The sequence below is a fragment of the Jaculus jaculus genome, chromosome 10 (genome assembly GCF_020740685.1).
Source record: "Jaculus jaculus isolate mJacJac1 chromosome 10, mJacJac1.mat.Y.cur, whole genome shotgun sequence".
NCBI lineage: Eukaryota > Metazoa > Chordata > Mammalia > Rodentia > Dipodidae > Jaculus > Jaculus jaculus.
Window position 1 is genome coordinate 101499989 of NC_059111.1, and position 7590 is coordinate 101507578.

The window sequence follows — 7590 nt, forward strand, 5'->3', positions numbered from 1 at the left end:
TATGGGGGCTGGTGTTCTGGGAGGGATCAAATCTTGCAGGAGACCCCAGGACAGTGAAGCCACAATTTTGGGTCCTTGATCATATTATCAAAGACTTGTAAACACGACAAACTCAGAGCAGGGTGAATTATGAGGCTTATTTTAGGGAGAGCTAGGATCCAAGCAGTAAAGTATAAGCCAAAAGAAAACTCCCCAGCAGCTAGGTTGGGAAGGGTGAGGGGAAAGCAAGATCTTCCTCAAGGGCAAAGTAAGAGGCAGGGGCCAGCAGGTCATAATGGAGCACACCTCTAATCCCAGCATTCTGGAGCCTGTGGTAGGAGGATCGCTGTGAGTTGAGGGCAGCCTGAGATTACATAGTGAATTCCAGGTCAGCCTGGACTAGAGTGAGAACCTACCTCAAAAACCAAAAATAGGGCTGGAGAGGTGGCTTAGTGGTTAAGCTCTTGCCTATGAAGCCTAAGGACCCTGGTTCAAGGCTCAATTCCCCAGGACCCACATTAGCCAGATGCACAAGGGGGCGCATGCAGCCGGAGTGCATTTGCAGTGGCTGGAGGCCCTGGCGCGCCCATTCTCTCTCTCTGCCTCTTTCTCTAATAAAAATTAAAAATAAAGGGCTGGAGAGATGGCTTAGCTTTTAAGTGCTTGCCTGTGAAGCCTAAGGACCCCGGTTCGAGGTTCGATTCTCCAGATCCCACGTTAGCCAGATGCACAAGGGGGCGCACGCGTCTGGAGTTCGTTTGCAGAGGCTGGAAGCCCTGGCGCGTCCATTCTCTCTCCCCCCTCTATCTGTCTTTCTCTCTGTGTCTGTTGCTCTCAAATAAATAAATTAATTAATTAATTTAAAAAAAAAAACAGAGCCGGGCGTGGGGGCCCTCGCCTTTAATCCCAGCACTTGGGAGGCAGAGGTAGGAGGATCAATCGTCATAAATTAGAGGCCACCGTGAGACTACATACTGAAGTCCAGGTCAGCCTGGGATAGAGTGAGACTCTACCTCAAAAATAAATAAATAAATAAAATATATTTTAAAATTTATTTATTTGAGGGAGAAAAGAATGGGAGCACCAGGGTCTGTAGCCCGCTGCAAACAAACTCCAGATGCATCCACCCCATTGTGCATCTACCTTAGGAGGGTCCTGGGGAACAGAACCTGAGTCCTTTGGCTTTCAATGGCAAACACTTTCACCGCTAAACCATCTCTCCAGCCTCCAAAACATAAATAGCCAAGATGAACCAAGAGAGCTAAGAGCCAAGAGCCTAAAAGGGAGGATCACACATGTAGTCAGGTCCATTTATATGGGTCAAATATTTTTTTTTTACTGGCCCAGGCTGACCTGTAATTCTCTCTGTAGTCTCAGGGTGGCCTCAAACTCACAGCAATCCTCCTACTTCTGCCTCCTGAGTGCTGGGATTAAAGGCGTGCACCACCACACCCGGCTTCAGAGATCTAGAATAAGCCTCATGTTCAGACTCAGGTCTTAAGGACAGCTGACTTAGGAAGGGGTGCTTCCCACCTACAAATGTCCTCCTTCCAGAACTCATTTTCTCTTTTTAATCCTTTGACAGAAAAGGGAGCCCCTTTCTCATTCCACATGGTTGGAGTTCAGGTTAGTGGAACAGCCTGGGACTGAGTTCCAGGTCTGCCTGAGACCCTACCTACGGTCAAACAGCTAGTAGGTGACCCAGTCTGGATCCAACCCAGCAATCTGAGATGGCTGGTTTTACAAGCAAGCACTTCAACCACCGAGCATTTCCTCAGCTCATTTCCCAGCTTTTTAAAAAAAAATTATTTTATTATTTTTATTTATTTATATGAGAGCAACAGAGAGAGAGAGCGCACACCAGGGCCTCCAGCCACTGTAAACGAACTCCAGACGCGTGTGCCCCCTTGTGCATCTGGCTAACGTGGGTCCTGGGGAATTGAGCCTCGAACCGGGGTCCTTAGACTTCACAGGCAAGCACTTAACCGCTAAGCCATCTCTCCAGCCCCCGCTTTTTTTTGAGAACTTTATAAGTGAGCACACTGTACCTTCATCAAGCCTTCTATTTATTAGTTATTAGTTACCTCACCCTGCTGAATTGGTTTTATTCATGCAGTCCCTCTTCTAACTTGACATCGACCCCGCACCTCCATCATTATCTACATCAGACGTTGATACAATCAATATTGTGATGGTCTTAAGGTGGTGTCCATCTGCACTGTGAGGTCATGTCTGAAGGACAGTGTTCCACCCTCTGGCTCTTACATTTTTCTGCAGTTTCCTGAGCCTTGAGGGCATGACAGAGACCTCATGGGAGGTGGTGACCGTGCAAGAGACTCTTGATCTCAGAAGTTTGTTAAATTTGAGAAAGCGGCAGAGAGAGAGAATGGGCGTGTCAGGGCCTTCAGCCACTATGAAGGAACTCCTGACGCATGCGACACCTTGTGTATCTGGTTTACATAGGTCCTTGGAGAGTTGAACCTGGATCCTTTGGCTTTGCAGGCAAGTGCCTTAACCACTAAGCCATCTCTCCAGCCTTTGATTTCAGTACTTTTATGAGACTGCCCAGTTTCCACAGCCAACTACCAACTCTGAAACAGAACTCCGGCACTGATGATGGTGCTTCACAGTGGGTACTGGTGAACTCGAACCTGGAGCAGTAGGTTTTCCAAGCAAGCACCTCTAGCTGCTGACCCATCTCTTCAGCCCAAATTCAGTTTTACATTTAAGATTATATTCCCTGAGAGGTCGGGCATGGTGGTGCACGCCTCTAATCCCAGCACTTGGGAGGCAGAGGGAGGATTGTGAGTTCAAGTCTATATAGTGAATTCCAGGTCAGTCTGGGATTCGCTGTATATTCACTACTGGTAGTCCATACAACCTTCTGGAAGTATTTATGATAGATTAAAAAGCGCATCACCTCAGGGTTAGGGAGACTGGCAGCCTAAGTTCGATTCCCCAGCACCCATTAGGGCCAGAAGCATAAAGGTGCACATTGTATTTAAGCCCAGGCACTCCCATACTTTTCCTCAAGTCATTTTCCTTAAGTTCATCACTTACATAGCTGGGCATGGTGGTTCAAGTTTGAGGGTACCCTAAGCTACATAATGAGATCATCTGGCTGAAAAGGTTTTAGGTTGAGACTGCTTCAAAAAAATACGAAAAAGGGGCTGGAGAGATAGCTTAGTAGCTAAAGCATTTGTCTGCAAAGCCAAAGGATCCAGGTTCAGCTCCGCAGAACCCAAGTAAGACAGATGCACAAGGGGTACATGTGTCTGACGTGCCCATTCTCTTACTTGCCTTTCTCTTTCCCTCTCAAATAAATGTATTTAAAAAAAGATTTAAGCCGGACATGGTGGCACACGCCTTTAACCCCAGCACTCAGGAGGCGCAGATAGGAGGGTTGCCGTGAGTTCGAGGCCACCCTGAGACTAGAGTTAATTCCAGGCCAGGCTGGACCAGAGTGAGACCCTACCTCAAAAAACCAAAAAAAAAAAAACCAAAAAACCTAAGGTGTATAGAGACAGAAGGCACATGTATGTGTGACAAGAGCTCTGCCAGTGACAGCCAGTCCTTCTGTTTTTTTTTTTTATAAAATTATTTATTTATTTGAGAACGACAGACAGAGAGAGAAAGACAGATAGAAGGAGAGAGAATGGGCACGCCAGGGCTTCCAGCCTCTGCAAACGAACTCCTGACGCGTGCGCCTCCTTGTGCATCTGGCTAACATGGGTCCTGGGGAACCGAGCCTCGAACCGGGGTCCTTAGACTTCACAGGCAAGCGCTTAACCACTAAGCCATCTCTCCAGCCCCAGTCCTTGTGTTGTTGAGCAGTCTCTCCCACAGTAGTCCTACCTCAGCCTCCTGAGTGCTGGGGTTAAAGATGCGCGGCACATCCGGCATTAGGAAAGATGCCGAGTGAGATTGAAGGCTTGAGGCCTAATCTGACTTTTGTAGATTGCTTGTCATTATTGAAGGCCACCCAGCTTCTATTTAATACTTCTAGGGAAAAGAAACTTGCTTTCTCTTAACTCTGAGAACTCAAATTATTATCTGTCTTCCCTGGATCCTTCAGCCATAGTGCTGGGTTGTGTCTCACCATGCCCAGCATTTTTGTTTTAAGAGATGTGCTCTTGAAGCTCAGTAGTAGAGTATATGCCTAACAGCATGCTAAGTCCCGGGTTTCATCCTATAAATAAAAACATATTTGCTCAACAATACCATTCACTTGATTACTCTAGCCTAATTGGTGTGACTTCCAGGGAAATGAGACCTAACCACCAGCTGAGGTACTATTTTTTAATTTAAAAAAAAAAAAGTTTATTTTTATTTGAGAGCGACAGACAGAAAGGAAGAGGTAGAGAGAGAGAATGGGAGCATCAGAGCCTCAAGCCACTGCAAACTCCAGACTCATGTGCCACCTTATGCATCTGGCTTACATGGGTACTGGGGAATTGAGCCTTGAACCGAGATCCTTAGACTTCACAGGAAAGCACTTAATCGCTAAGCCATCTCTCCAGCCAGAGTTTTTGTTTATTAGAGACGGGGGGGAGAGAGAAAAATAGGCATGACAGGGTCTCAAGCCACTGCAAATGAACTCCAAATGCATGTGTCGTCATGTGCATCAGGCTTACATGAGATCTGGAGAATCAAACTTGGATCCTTAGGATTCACAGGCCTAAGGCTTCACCTTACCTGCTGAACCATCCCTCCAGCCCTAAACAATAAAAGTTGTAGCAACACGTTTAACCCCAGAACTAGGGAGACAGAGGTAAGAGTTTGAGGTCACCTTGAGACTAAATTCCAGGTCAGCCTGGGTTAGAACAAGACCCTACCTCAAAAAGTAGCTGTGGGGAGCTGGGGAAATGGCTTAGTGGTTAAGGCATTTGCCTGTGAAGCCTAAGGACCCCAGTTCAATTCCCTAGGACCCACATAAGCCAGATGCACAAGGAGGCGCACACATTTGAAGATCGTCTGCAGTGGCTGGAGGCCCTAGTGTGTCCATTCTCTCTGCCTCTTCCTCTCTTTCTCCCTCACTCTCACACGCACCCACACATGCATAAATAAATAAATAAAGTATTTAAAAAAAAAAAGTAGCTGTGCTCCTGGCCAAATGAGCCAACGGGTGCAATAGTGGCAAGTCTGTCATGGTGAAACCAACTGCCCTCTAATTGGACTGGAGGCCCGCTCCATGGGAGGGAGTACATCCCTGATACTGAAAACTTAAAACAGGGGTAGTCATGAGCCCTAGGGGGTGTTAACATCTGCTGCTGTCTGTATATACTATGTATATACTACTAAATGTATATACTATGCTTATCAAACTGCCCAGTAAGCACTTCTCTTAAGTCATGCCCATATATTAATGCTACTCTTTTTTTTTTTGTTTTGTTTTTCGAGGTAGGGAGATAGGGTCTTGGTTTGGCCCAAGCTAACTTGGAATTCACTATGTAGTCTCAGGTTAGCCTCACTCTCAGCGATCCTCCTACCTCTGTCTCTGCAGGGCTGGCATTATTAAAGGCGTGTACCATTATGCCCAGCCTACTCTCACTTTTGCTAGAAAATCTTCTCTTTTCAGATGGCAGTGACCTTGGGATGCCTCAAAAGGCATCATGGTGCTGGAAAGAAGTGACAGGAGTGCTCAGCACTGCAACATCTTTATCACACCTTCCAAGGCTCACGGTCTAATGCGGCAAAGGTGGCAGAAAGAATGCAAGAGCCAAAGGAAGGGTAGGACTCCTTACAACGTGCTCCTCCAGACACAAAATGGCCCAGATGTCCTTGACCTCAGTGCCTGACACTACCTACACAGACCGTCATAAAAAAAGATCACAACATCAAAATAAAAGAGACTCATTGAGAAGGGGATGGGATATGATGGAAAGTGGAGTTTCAAAGGGGAAAGGGGGGGCACATTACCATGGGATATTGTTTACAATCATGTAAATTGCTAATAAAAATAATAAAATAAAAATTGGATTAACACCCAAGGTTTCCCGGCTCTCATGCATTGCCTCCCCCATAAGTATAGTTTTCCTTGTGGCAGATCATTTCCCCACATGCTGTTTGTGATGACAGATGACAAACTCTCAGATGGTTGTGGCAGTATATGCCTTAATCCCAGCGCTTAAGAGACAGAGGTAGGACTGCCTTGAGTTGGAGGCCACCCTCAGATTGCACAGTGAATTCCAGGTCAGCCTGGGCCAGAGGCAGCGACCCTAGACCATGAAAAACCAAGAGAAAAGCAGAGTTGGTAACTCCAAAATGCTGACTCCTGCACACATTCACAATTGTACATGTTTCATGTGGGCAGTGAGATCATGTTTTTTAGCCATAAGTAATGCAAAGCCAGGAACTTAGGAGTTGAGGCAGGAGGACAGTTTGGTGTTAACTTGGAATACTTATATATTCAATGGGAGAGAGAGAAATCACCAGTGAAGATACTTAACAGTGGATACTGTAAGTCTTATATTTAGCCAGTCAGGCCAAATGAGCCAACCGGTGCAATAGTGGCACGTCTGTCATGGTGGAAACCAATTGCCCTCTATTTGGACTGGAGGCCTGCTCCATGGGAGGGAATACATCCCTGATAGTGAAAACTTAAAACAGGGGTAGTCAGTCACGAGCCCTAGAGATGTAACATCGGCTGCTGTCCGGCTAAATGTATACACTTTGTTTATCAAACTGCCCAGTAAGCACTTCTCTTAATGTTCATACCCTTATATTAATTCTACTCTCACTTTTGGTAGAGAATCTTCTCTTTTCAGATGGCAGTGACCCTGGGATGACTCAGAAGACATCATAGTGCTGGAAAGAAGTGACTGGAATGCTCAGTACTTATCACACCTTCCAAGGCTCAGGGTCTATTGCAGAAGAGATGGCAGAAATATAAGAACCAAAGGAAGGGTAGGACTCCTTACAACGTGTTCCCCCCAGACACAAAATGGCCTGGATATCCATGACCTCACAGTGCCCAACCCTACCTACACAAGACCATTGTAATAGGAGAAAAAGATCATGGCATCAAAAGAGACTGAGATGGGGAGAATGGGGTCTCAAAGGGGGAAAGTGGGGAAAGGGAGAGTATTACCATGGGTTATTTTTTAATAATCATGGAAGTTGTTAATAAAAAAACTTTTTCTAAAGAAAAAATTTACCACTTTTTATTCCAGGTGGAGGAAAGTGCTTTGTTGGTACTGACTGAGTACATGGGTTCAGACTCCCAGGCCTATCTGTAAAAGCTAGAGGTCATGGATGCTGTAATCCCAGCACACTGACAATGAAGTGAGAGGCACAAGCAGAATTTTCCATTAATGAACAGCTAGCCCGCTGAACACAGCAGACTAAAGAACATGCTTCAAAGGTCAAGAGTCTCAAGATACTAATTCTATGATGAGCTATACCTATCTCCTGAAGAAAGTTCTTCTATAAGCATATGGTACCAAGAAAAAAGTTAGATAGGCTTGCAGGTCAATGCTGGCAGCCATCATGGGTGCCCTCTCTAAAGCAGCTGGGGAATAAAAAAAAAAAAAAAAAAGCCACTTTTGCTGGGTGTGATGGCACACATCTTTAATCCCAGTGCTTGGGAGAAAGAGAGGTAGGAGATTCACC